Source organism: Sarcophilus harrisii, chromosome 2 (assembly GCF_902635505.1).
Source record: "Sarcophilus harrisii chromosome 2, mSarHar1.11, whole genome shotgun sequence".
Classification (NCBI taxonomy): Eukaryota; Metazoa; Chordata; class Mammalia; order Dasyuromorphia; family Dasyuridae; genus Sarcophilus; species Sarcophilus harrisii.
This window is the reverse complement of record NC_045427.1, coordinates 59852938-59865191: the sequence shown is the minus strand read 5'-3', so window position 1 is coordinate 59865191 and position 12254 is coordinate 59852938.

Below are 12254 nucleotides of genomic sequence, written 5' to 3'. Positions count from 1 at the left end.
AGACACTAAAAATTTGGGGAGTGATCAGAAGAGGGCAATCAGGATCATAAAGGGCACAACTGAAGGAATATATGTTCAGCCTGGGGAAGTAAAATCATCCTGGGAAAAAATTTGAGACCCTCAAGTTTTTGAGCAATCAATGTATGGAAAAAGGATTAAACTTGGTGAACTATACTAAAGACAGAATTAGGAACAAAGAGTAGATATTATACACAATTTAGGCTTTATGTCAGGAAACAAAAACAAAAACAAAAATTTCCCAAGTCTATCTTGGTGTTCCTATTTCTAAAGCACTGATCTAAAAGTAACATGGGCTGCCTCAGAAGAGATGGATTCACTCTAATGGGAAGGAAGGCTGAAAACCAAAGTTGACTACTGTTCTTCTGTATTTGTACAAAGGAATTTTGTTCAGGTATCAGTTGAATTGAATGGTGTCTGGCCAAATCCTTTGATGCATCCCATGCTCTGTGACTTCCATCAAATTCTGACAACAGAACTTCAATTAGAGATTCTCTTCAGAAAAAACACACAATACATAAATTCTGAGTCACTCAAATATTGTTTGATTATGTGAAAAAGAAAAAAAAAGTGGAAGAAAATTAGAAATGGAGGAGAGGAGAAAGAAAAGAGAAAAGGAAAGGAGATTAAGAAATGTAAGGGGAAAGATAGAAAAGGTAAAACTGAAGAGAAGAAATGGGATTAAAAGAAAAAGAGAAAATAAAAAAGAGGAGGAAAGAGAAGGGTGAAAGAATAGAGAAAATAAGCAGAAGGGCAAAAACTAACCAAATGGGAAGGAAGGAAGGAAAAAAGGAAGGAAGGAAGGAAGGAAGGAAGGAAGGAAGGAAGGAAGGAAGGAAGGAAGGAAGGAAGGAAGGAAGGAAGGAAGGAAGGAAGGAAGGAAAGAAGGAAAGAAAGAAAGAAAGAAAGAAAGAAAGAAAGAAAGAAAGAAAGAAAGAAAGAAAGAAAGAAAGAAAGAGAGAGGGAGAGAGAAAGAAAGAAAGAAAGGAAGGAAGAAAGGAAAAAGGATGGGTGGAACAAAGAATGGAAGGAAGGAAGGGAGGGAGGGAAAGAAGATAAGGAAAGAAAGAGGGAAGAAAGGAGGAAACAGAGGAAAAAATACCATGAGAAGAGAACAGTGTAGAATTTGGTAGAGTTTTGTACCATTCAATAGAATCTCAGGTGAAATAAGCTAATTTCCTGATGTTTAGAGGCAGTCATTGTTTTGTTTTGGTTTGTTTTAGACCCTCAGCCCTAGCCTGGTTGGGGAGTCATTAATCATTAAACTTTTTTTTTCTAACTGTACAATTTTCTCCTTGAGCCCCATAGCTTCCTAATTCCAATTACTATGAATGTCTTCTTTTTTTAAATTTCAGACACTTATAAACAATTCTTTCCTTGATTTTTTTCCTTCTAAATCACAGAGGGCAAGTCTCTAAGTTTCACTAAGCAAAACAATAAAAATATTTTTGCAAAAGTCATTAAAAAGAAAAAGAGGGATATCTTTTCTCCTGGGCAATTTCTGCTCCAGGAATTAGAAGCTTACAGTTATCTGGTAGTGGGTGAACTGAGGTGACAGGAAAACTTCTGCACATTGCACATCTGTATTCCAGGGAACCTCTAGACAGCATTATTTAAATGGTGTTCGGTAACCTTTTGCTGCCGCCTTTCTTTAAAGACCCGAACAATTTAGATATTTTGGTTCAGTGTCTCCACAGAAAAGCTTTACAATTATAGGCTGGGAATTAGAAGATATATTTGTAATAAGAATTGCTAACCACTGTCAGCTGGTAAATCCGTGTCCTTGCATAAAAATGATGCCATTATCTTTCATGCCTGGAAGAGAAATGTAAAGATCACGGATCATATAAGAGACTGAAGTGGGAGAAAAGAATTACACTCAGGAGATTTAAGCCAGTTACAGCAAATAAAGCTAACATTTGCCCAGTTGACCCTATTGATAAGGTGCCAGACTTGATTATCTCGGGTCTCTGCAAATATTAATTGTTTTATTTTCCTTTTTTTTAAAATAATCTCTGACTACATTCTCAAATAGCATTGATGAATTGCAAAATTACATTTTAATGAAGTGAATTTGAAAGATGACCCAAAGTTACTGGAAAGAAGGAATTAATAATCCACAAAGATGATTTTAGTAAACAAGTGTCTAGAGAGCCAGTATTGTCTTATTCAATCCCTTTATTGAAATCGTTGAGTTCTCAAATAGGTCAATAGACAAACCCAAGATCAAGATGGCTACTGGGGCAATTCTTCATTGTTAAGATGTAGACTGAGCTTCTAAATTTGAAAGCCTAATGCAAATCATGGCTTGTCTAACTCTGGTGAAGATTGTTGTTATCACAATCAGGGAAGCAGAGCAATTGATTTTAAAAGCACAGAATCAGTAGCTGTAGTCAAAAGTCCTGAGGAAAGCACCAGTCTCCCACTGTCTAAGAATCACACCTGTGTCTGAGTTAACATTCCTAAGCTGTTCCTTGTTCTTCATGGTCAGCGAAAATAAGAAAAACAGGCAAAACTTCTTTGTGGCAGAAAGGTAAAACCACAAGAACTTTGCTTATCTGGGTGCCTTTCCCTGCATGATTGGGTCAGCATTCATGTGTTGTGTGTTTTTCTGGGTCTCTAATTGAAGAGTGTGTTATCAGAATTTGATGGAAGTCACAGAGCATGGGGTGCATCAAAGGATTTGGCCAGTAATGATATCCTGTCATAGGGTCAATAATGGCTAAGTCCTTGACACTTTTAGAATGAGTACATTATAACAAATAAAGACTGTCAGGCCTTACCAATTGTGAGGCAAGAGGGCCAATGTTCCTCTTAACTCTGACTAGTCTGAAGCTAATCCTTATTATCAGATCCTATCCAAAGGAACCTAACTAGCTCAGATAAGCAGTCCAATCATCTTGAACAGTAGACACCTATAGACCATTGCAAAAATGCAATGGGCTGCCTCAGGAAGCATGACCTTTCTAAGAACCATATATTCCTGATTTGAAGAAGATAACACTTAGCCAAAATGGACTGGACAGTATTAAGACAGAATAAATTCTCTGTCACTTGAAGGATTCAAGCAAAATCTAAATGATGATTTGTTTTACAATATTTTATTTTTCCAAATATATGTAAAAGATAGCCTTTCAACATTCTTTTATAAGACTTTGTGTTCCAAATTTTCCCCCTGCCTCCCATATCCCTCTCCCCAAAACAGCAAGCAATCTAATATAGATTAAATAGGTGCAATCATTTTAAACATATGTCTATTTTTGTTATGTTTTGCAAGAAAAATCAGAGCAAAAGAAAAAACAAAGTGAATCAATCCACATTCAATATCCATCTCTCTCTCTCTCTTTCTTTCTCTCTCTCTCTCTCTCTCTCTCTCTCTCTCTCTCTCTCTCTTTCTCTCTCTCTCTCTTTCTCTCTCTTTCTCTCTGGATGCAGATGACATTTTCATCCCAAGTCTATTGGAATTGTTTTGATTACTATAATACTGAGAAGCGCTAAATTTATCATAGTTATTCAGCACATAATCTTGCTGTTACTGTGTACAGGGTTCTCTTGCTTCTGCTCACTTCACTCAGCATCAGTTCCTGTAGGTCTTTTCAGGTTTTTTCTGAAGTCAGCCTCCTTGATGGTTTATTTAGTATGCTATAAATTGGACTTTGTGGATTCAGTTATGAATCAAAGTATATAGTCTTTAAGTCCCTGAGAGTCTGTGATTTTATGATCACTATACATTCCTTAAGAGTGTCTATTGAAAACCCGGGTTTAAAAAAAGTGAATTAAATCCATTCCTTGGATCAGACTAGTACTGACTTGGAAGGAAAGACACACATACTGAACAGAGGGTTAGAGTGAAACCGAACACCAGACACAGGACTTTGTGTTTGTGAGTCCAACACAAGCTGCCTCATTTCTGTGTACACATACATAGAGTAACTACTCTACTATATCTTACAAGCAAGGCTAGGGAGAGGCTGATAGTAACACATTTAGTTGTAGGCATGATATTTTAGGAAAGAGACTGATAAGCAGCAGAGCATCCAGAGTGACATAGTGAGAAGACTGAAGATCATTCCCTCTAAAGATTGGTTGAGGCCACGGATATGTTTAGTTTGGAAGAAAGAAGACTAATGGGGATATATGTCTTCAAATAACTCAAGGGATGCCACATGGAAGAGGAATTGGACCCTCTCTGCATAACCCCTTGGGAAAGACCGGAGAGCAATGGATGGAAATCACAGAGACAGAGATGTTAGCTCAGTGTAAAGAAAAATCACCAGTAATGAGAGCTGGGCAAAAATGCAATGGGCTGCCTCAGGAAGCAGGAGTTTCTCCATCACTGGTGACATTTAATCAGGGTGTTTCTGACCAACTGTCGGCAGTGATATCGAGGGGGTTTCTCTTTACTTTTACATGTTGGGAACAGATGATTTCTGGCAATGTTTTTCAACCTTGAAATTTGTATGATTCTCTCATTATAAAAATAACCAGAACTAGAAAACACGCAAAGGCTTATATTGAGGATAAACACACACATACATGTGAGGATACATGTACACACTTTTATGTATATGTACACACATTTTACACATACATGTAGGTATAGGCCAATGTGTGTGTTTGTGTGTATATGTACATATGTATATATGTTTATTTTATGCATATATACATATACATTACAGGTATGCATATGTTGGCATATGCATATGTGCATTGCATATGTATATACATGAATGCAAAATATGCTCACATGCAAGATACAAATACACATATATTTTATTATGCTTATATATTTATATATATGTATGTATACATATCATATGTGTGTGTAAAAGTCTTAATGTAGTGTATATATATATATATATATATATACAAAATATATAGATATATTGAATTCTTTTTCTGTGTATTATATATATATATGTACATGTAATGTTTATATATTCACACATTTATGTGGTCTTAAGATCTATGCACAAATTTATACACGTGTGGACACATGATCTGCATATATTATGTTTACATGCATACACATGTTCATACACATATATGTATATTGCATCATGTCTATATAGACTAGATCTATGTTTCTTTGACATAGAGAGCTATTAAATGAGGACCTTGCCTTTTAGTGAATGTTCCTTAGTGAAAGAATCTTAATAGAGGGTCCCATCTCCTTTTTAACTGATAATCTTAGAGAATCATTTGTGAGCTCTCTCATTTCCCCTTACTCCACACTTATAACCCCTTTATAACTTTACCATTTTTTAATTGTTCCTGTTTCTAGGTGATGCTATGGAGTCGGGCACTCCCATTTTTATGTGTTCAAATTCAGCCTCAAATATTCACTAGCTGTGTGATTCTTGGCAAGTTATTTTACTATTTGCCTCAGCTTTCTCATCTGTAAAATGAGGTGCAGAAGAGAATAGCAAACCATTGTAGTACCACTGCCAAAATAAATAAAAAGCAAAACCAAAAAATGGACTCACAAAGATTTGGAAACAACTGTGAAATGACTTATCAACCACTGAGGAAAAAAATAACTGTTTGATTAAAACTAAGACTTTTCCTTCTTCAAATGATATTGTCTCTTCCCAAGTCCTCCAGGATATCCAATATCCTTTCAGTTTATATTTCTATATTCCTCATTTTAAGTTTCTTCTCTTTTCCTTATAATATGTAAAACAGATTTACATCTCCTCTGTGTTTACTAAAATTCACTTCACCCTACCAGTTCCAGAAGCTCTTATTCTCTCATTTTTTTTCATTGACAACCTCCCAAAAGAGTCATCTACACTCATGGTCTCTACTTCCTCACTCTTTATACATTGCCCATTCCTTCCATATCTGATTTCTGACCCAACCATGTAGCCAAAATTTCATTCTCAAAGGTTACCGATGATCTCTTTACTATTAAATTAAGACTTTTTCTCAGACTTTACACTCTTGAACTTCTCCGTGGATTTGGATACTGCTAACCACTTCTCCCAGACACTGACTCTTCCTTTTATTTTTTTTTTCTCTTAGTTTTCTTCCTAACTTGGTGTTCACTCTTCAGACTTCTGTATAGGACCTCCTTCTTAAGGCATCCCCTTGGGTCTTCCTTTCTCTTTATGTCATACATTGGAAAATTCACAAATTCCAATGATTTTAATTATCTTCTTTGACCAAAGGATTTCCAGATATCTCTATCAAGGCTTGATTTTGTTTCCTGGCTTCAATAAATCCCTGCTGAACATCTTCAACAGGATGCTCCAATAGAAAACACAGTATGTAGAAATAGAACTTGTTACTTTACCTCTGTTAACTGTGAACTCTAGCTTCCTCAGAGTCATCCAAGATCATCATTTCACGGTCATCCTAGATATTCTTCTCTTCTTCAGAACTCTATATATAATCAACTACTGCATCCTATGGCATCTCCCACAATAGCATCTTTTACATCCATCCCTTTTCACATCAGCACATAGACAAAATCTCATTTGATTTCACCATCTCTTCTGACCTTGACCAGGTCAATGACCTTCTAATTGGACTTCCTTATTCCAACTTTTCTCCCCATCAAATTCTCCTTTGTATTTTACTGAGGCAATCTTTATAAGCTACAGGTCTGCCCATCTTACCTCCTGCTAAGAAACCTTCAGTTCCTGCCAGATTTTCCTCTAATAAATATAAATACTCAGCTTGACTTTTAAGACTTTCCACTATTTGGCTTCAATGTATCTTCCCAGCTTTATTTCACATTATTCCACACCATACAAACTTGTATTGTAGCCAAACTTGACAATTGACTGTTGCCAGACCTACTGTGTATTCTCTCTTTGTTAATAAAGCCAGCAATAATTGGCCTTTTTGTCTGTTATGTCATATGATTGTGACAATTGCTTTTTTTCTACATGGTTTAGTGGATAGAGCACTGGGTCTGGAATCATAAAGATCTGAGTTGACAGATAGTTTTTAGCTGTGTATCCCTAGGTGAGTCATTTAAGTTCTACTTGACTCAATTTTCTCATCTGTAAAATGTAAAAAAAAAAATATCTTTTTTCCAGGACTGTTGTGAGAATCAAATGAGATAAAAATTAGAAAGTATTTTTGTTGTTCAGTCATTTTAGTCTTGTCTGACTCTTTAGCATTCTATTATTTGGGGGTTTCTTGGCAACAATACTGAAATAATTTTCCATTGCCTTCTCTGTTTCATTTTGCAGATGAGCAAACTAAGTCAAATAAATAAGCTTAAGTGGCTTTCCCAAGGTCATGCAATGAGTAATTGAGGCCAGATATGACTCCAGACTTGCATTCTATTTCCCTTTTTCTATAGCTGCCTAAGGAAAATACTCAGTAAACTTTTCTTTATTCCGTTTCCATTTCCTTATTGTTTAAAATAAGAGGGTTTGAGCAAATTATGTCGAAGGTCCATTATGGCTCAACTTTTATTGCTATGACTTTACTATCTCAGAAATGGAGGAGGAGATAGTTCTTAAGATGCATTCATAACTTCATAATTCAAATCAAATTCATGCACTAAGGCATATTCACAACCATAGCATAATATTATGGTAGCATGAGTCTTAGATGTGATATTTTAATCCAATTTTTTTCATTTTCTAGACAAAGAACTCAAGGCTTGGACCACTTAGTTACTTGCCCAAGGTCACACAGCTAAAAAAAATCTAACAGAAATGAAATGTAAGCTATTGAAGGATTCTCCTTTTAGTTTGAATTTTTGACTTTTTCGGTCTTTGGGGGTCTATTTATAATAATAAAAGGTGCCGCAGATAATTAAAAAACAAACTCAGTCTCTGCATTCATTAAAGACTAGAATATAATCTCCTGAAAAGCTGTCACCAATAATAAAGCAGCCCTATCTGCTGAGAGTTACAGTGATTTCAAATGGATGTCTTGTAGAAGAAATGCACTGAAATAGTCAAATTAATTGCTGTTTTTCAAGAGGGAGCTTAAAAATGCAGTAATTAATTGACCTACTGTTTGAGACAATTTCCTATAGTTAACAGCCACTCTTCCTAGATGAATAAGACAGATTGCTTTCATTTGATAATAGGGTCCAATGAAACCAGGAATGAAAATACAGGAATATGCAAAGTTTCCCAGTTTGTGTCCTATATGTAAGTGATATTAGGTAAATTGCTATTACATTTTAACTCTGGGGGAAAATAGAGGAGAAAGAGATGGGGGAAGTGTTTCTACTTCTCTAATAAAATGCTTTACCATCATGATTTTGAGTTTTGTATTATTGTTCAACTGCCCAGATTTCATTCAGTTAAAATGGCAATGTAAAGACAAAGAGAAAGAAAGACAATGCCTGCCCTCAAGGAGATTGATTTAATAGAGAAAGAAAGCATATAAAAAAGGAGCTTAAAAGAGGTGTCAGGAAAAGTAGGTAGTTAGAGCTGAGCAGGTTTAAAAGTGAACATGGCTAGAATGAGTGCTCCCTTCAATGGAGATTCTAACATGGAACTCATCCATCAAAGGAAAGCTCTGCACCCCTTGAGGTACAGAGCTCTCTAGCATAAAAAGATTTCATTAGCAGGTATAAAGTTATCTGGAGAGTCAGGAACTCGGCAGTTCTTTGGGTCCAAGATTAGACAACTCTTCATGACTATGTGGATACTCTGCCCATTCAGTAGCTCCAAGTCTCACCTTTGTCTCCTTAACCCCATGGGCTTCTTCCCATCCAGCAACTATATGATAGCCAGAATATGGAAAATCAAGGTGACAAACATCAGTCCCTTGCACTTGTAAGTCCCTAGCTTATTTACTTTATTATTAAATAACAACATAGAGTACTGAAGGATAGAACTTGACAGGACCTTAATGTTAGAATGTTAATTAGAATGTTAGAATATAATGTGATAATAATGGGACAATGTTGGATATAATCTCTGAGGATCTGGATTTCAATCCTTATTATATGTGTTATTTTGGTTTTCATTTAACTCCCTGAGCTCAGGTAGTTTCCTTTTCTGTAAAATTAGAGAAGTGATTATGTATCCTCTAAAATCCAATTCAGCTTTTAATCTATAATATTATCCATTTAGTTTTCCTGATAGTAATCTAAATATCTCAGTTATCTCTCATCAGTTCTCTGTAAGTCATGGGTTTCAAGTTACCTGGTTAATTTTTTCTGGATTTTATCAAAAAAGTTATACTTAAGGTAGTTAGGTAGAGCAATAAATAGAGCACTAGCCTTGAAGTCAAGAGGATCTGAGTTCAAGTCTGACCTCAGATGCTTAACACTTCCTAGCTGTGTGTCCTTAGGCAAGTCACTTAACCCCAATTGCCTCGGCCAAAAAAAAAAAAAAAATGTTATGGTCATAATCACATGCAGTACTATAATCTGACCATGGTAGAAAACAGGGGAATCATTTCCTGGGTTCTGGATTCTAACCCTATTTTAAGAAGGACTAAGCTTATATAACATTTTTTTCATAAACAAATCCCTTTTCTAGTTGTTACTGAACCTGCAAGACACCAGCATACAACCAATTGAAAAACTGACAAAAAATCCATCTAAAAATGTTTTTGTTATGACTCTTAGATACCAAAGAATTAACTTAATGTATTTCTTCCCATAGAGTTAGCCACCTAAAATCCTGCTCCCAAGAAACATTTCCCCTCAAATTGTGTTTGCATGATGCCTCAATAATTCTTCAGTTCAGTGCATTAATCAGTGAAATCAATTGTTGACTGTCAGTTAGACCAAGCAATGGTTTGACCAACACATATTTTTCATTTTCACCTATTGTTTCCATATCATGAGTCAAAAATCCATCTAAATAACAACAGTAATAATTCATTTCTATAATTCTGTAGTGGGAAGACTGCTGGACTTATTAGGGTCAGATGATTTGCATTCAAGTCCCAGCACTGAATCATTCTGGCTAAACAACCTTAGGAAAGTCAGTACATCTCATCAAACTCAAATTTTCTCACCTAGGGAATAATTATACCCATACAACCCAGACCAAGGTATTGCTATTGTAAAGCATTAGCAAAATACTACTAAATAAAAGTGCTGTAGAACCATAATAATAATAATCACATTTAGGTATTGCTTTAAGACTATAAAATGCTTTACAAATGTTACTTTTGATCCTCACAGCAATGTTGGTGAAAAAGATGCTATTATCCCATTTTACTAATGAAAAATAATGACTCAAGAGTTTAGATGACTTCCCCAGGGTCACACAGTCAGCATCTAGGATACATAAATGTTAGAATTATTACTTTTATTGATCTATGCATTTCATTTTATGTCTTTTTAAAAAGTAGAGATATTTGTACTACTCCTATCCTGGGTCTATTGTGAGGAAGGCCCTATGTAAATCTTTAAATGTAAAAGAAAGATGAATTGTCATTATTATATTACTGCAATGATATCCAAGTAGAAATTTGAAGAATCAACTGGATAAAAATATCATATTGTCCAAATTCGAATAGTCTGATCTAATAATGTATATAAACATGAGAGAGAGAGAAAGGAGAGGAGATAAAGAAGGGAGAGAGGATACATAGATACTTAAATAAATAAACAGAAATGAGGTAGGAATGTATATAGGTAGAGGAAAGAAAGAAGGAAACAAGGAAGCAAGGGAGGGAAGGAAGAAAAGAGAAAGAAAGATTTTTTTTTGAGTGGTAATAGTTTCTTTTTTTTTTTTTTTATTTAATAGCCTTTTATTTACAGGATATATGCATGGGTAACTTTACAGCATTAACAATTGCCAAACCTCTTGTTCCAATTTTTCACCTCTTACCCCCCCCCCCCCAGATGGCAGGATGACCAGTAGATGTTAAGTACATTAAAATATAAATTAGATACACAATAAGTATACATGACAAAACGTTATTTTGCTGTACAAAAGAATCAGATTCTGAAATATTGTACAATTAGCTTGTGAAGGAAATCAAAAATGCAGGTGGGCATAAATATAGGGATTGGGAATTCAATGTAATGGTTTTTAGTCATCTCCCAGAGTTCTTTCTCTGGGCATAGCTGGTTCAGTTCATTACTGCTCCATTGGAAATGATTTGGTTGATCTCGTTGCTGAGGATGGCCAGGTCCATCAGAACTGGTCATCATATAGTATTGTTGTTGAAGTATATAATGATCTCCTGGCCCTGCTCATTTCACTCAGCATCAGTTCTGTAAGTCTCTCCAGGCCTTTCTGAAATCATCCTGTTGGTCATTTCTTACAGAACAGTAATATTCCATAATATTCATATACCACAATTTATTCAGCCATTCTCCAACTGATGGACATCCATTCAGTTTCCAGTTTCTAGCCACTACAAAAGGGCTGCCACAAACATTCATGCACATACAGGTCCCTTTCCTTCTTTATAATCTCTTTGGGATATAAGCCCAGTAGTAACACTGCTGGATCAAAGGGTATGCACAGTTTGATAACCTTTTGAGCATAGTTCCAAACTACTCTCCAAAATGGTTGTATTTGTTCACAACTCCACCAACAATGCATCAATGTCCCAGTTTTCCCGCATCCCCTCCAACTATCATCATTATTTTTTCCTGTCATCTTAGCCAATCTGACAGGTGTGTAGTGGTATCTTAGAGTTGTCTTAATTTGCATTTCTCTGATTAATAATGACTTAGAGCATCTTTTCATATGACTAGAAATAGTTTCAATTTCTTCATCTGAGAATTGTCTGTTCATATCCTTTGACCATTTTTTAATTGGAGAATGGCTTGATTTTTTATAAATTAGAGGTAATTCTCTATATATTTTAGAAATGAGGCCTTTATCAGAACCTTTGACTGTGAAAATATTTTCCCAGTTTATTGCTTCCCTTCTAATCTTGTCTGCATTAGTTTTGTTTGTACAAGAGAAAGAAAGATTAAGAAAGAATGAAAAGAAAGAAGGAAGGAAGAAAAAAGAAAATGTAAGAAACAAAGAAAAATAGAAGAACATGAGAAAGGGAGGAGAGAAAAAGATGCTGTACTGGACAGGCATTGTAGATGTATAATGAGCTGGTGCAGATTGAGCAGGAAGAGGAGAGTGAGCCATATTGCATTAGGAAACTATGAAACCCTTTTAATGATTCACAATATGTACCCTGACACAAAATTCATCTTTTAATGCTTATATTTTCCTGGTAATGCTATTTTTAAATCATGAAAAATCATTTTGAAAATGAAAATTCTACATAACCTTGATTAAAATAAAGTCTTCATATACATCAAAATATTTATAGTAGCACTTTTT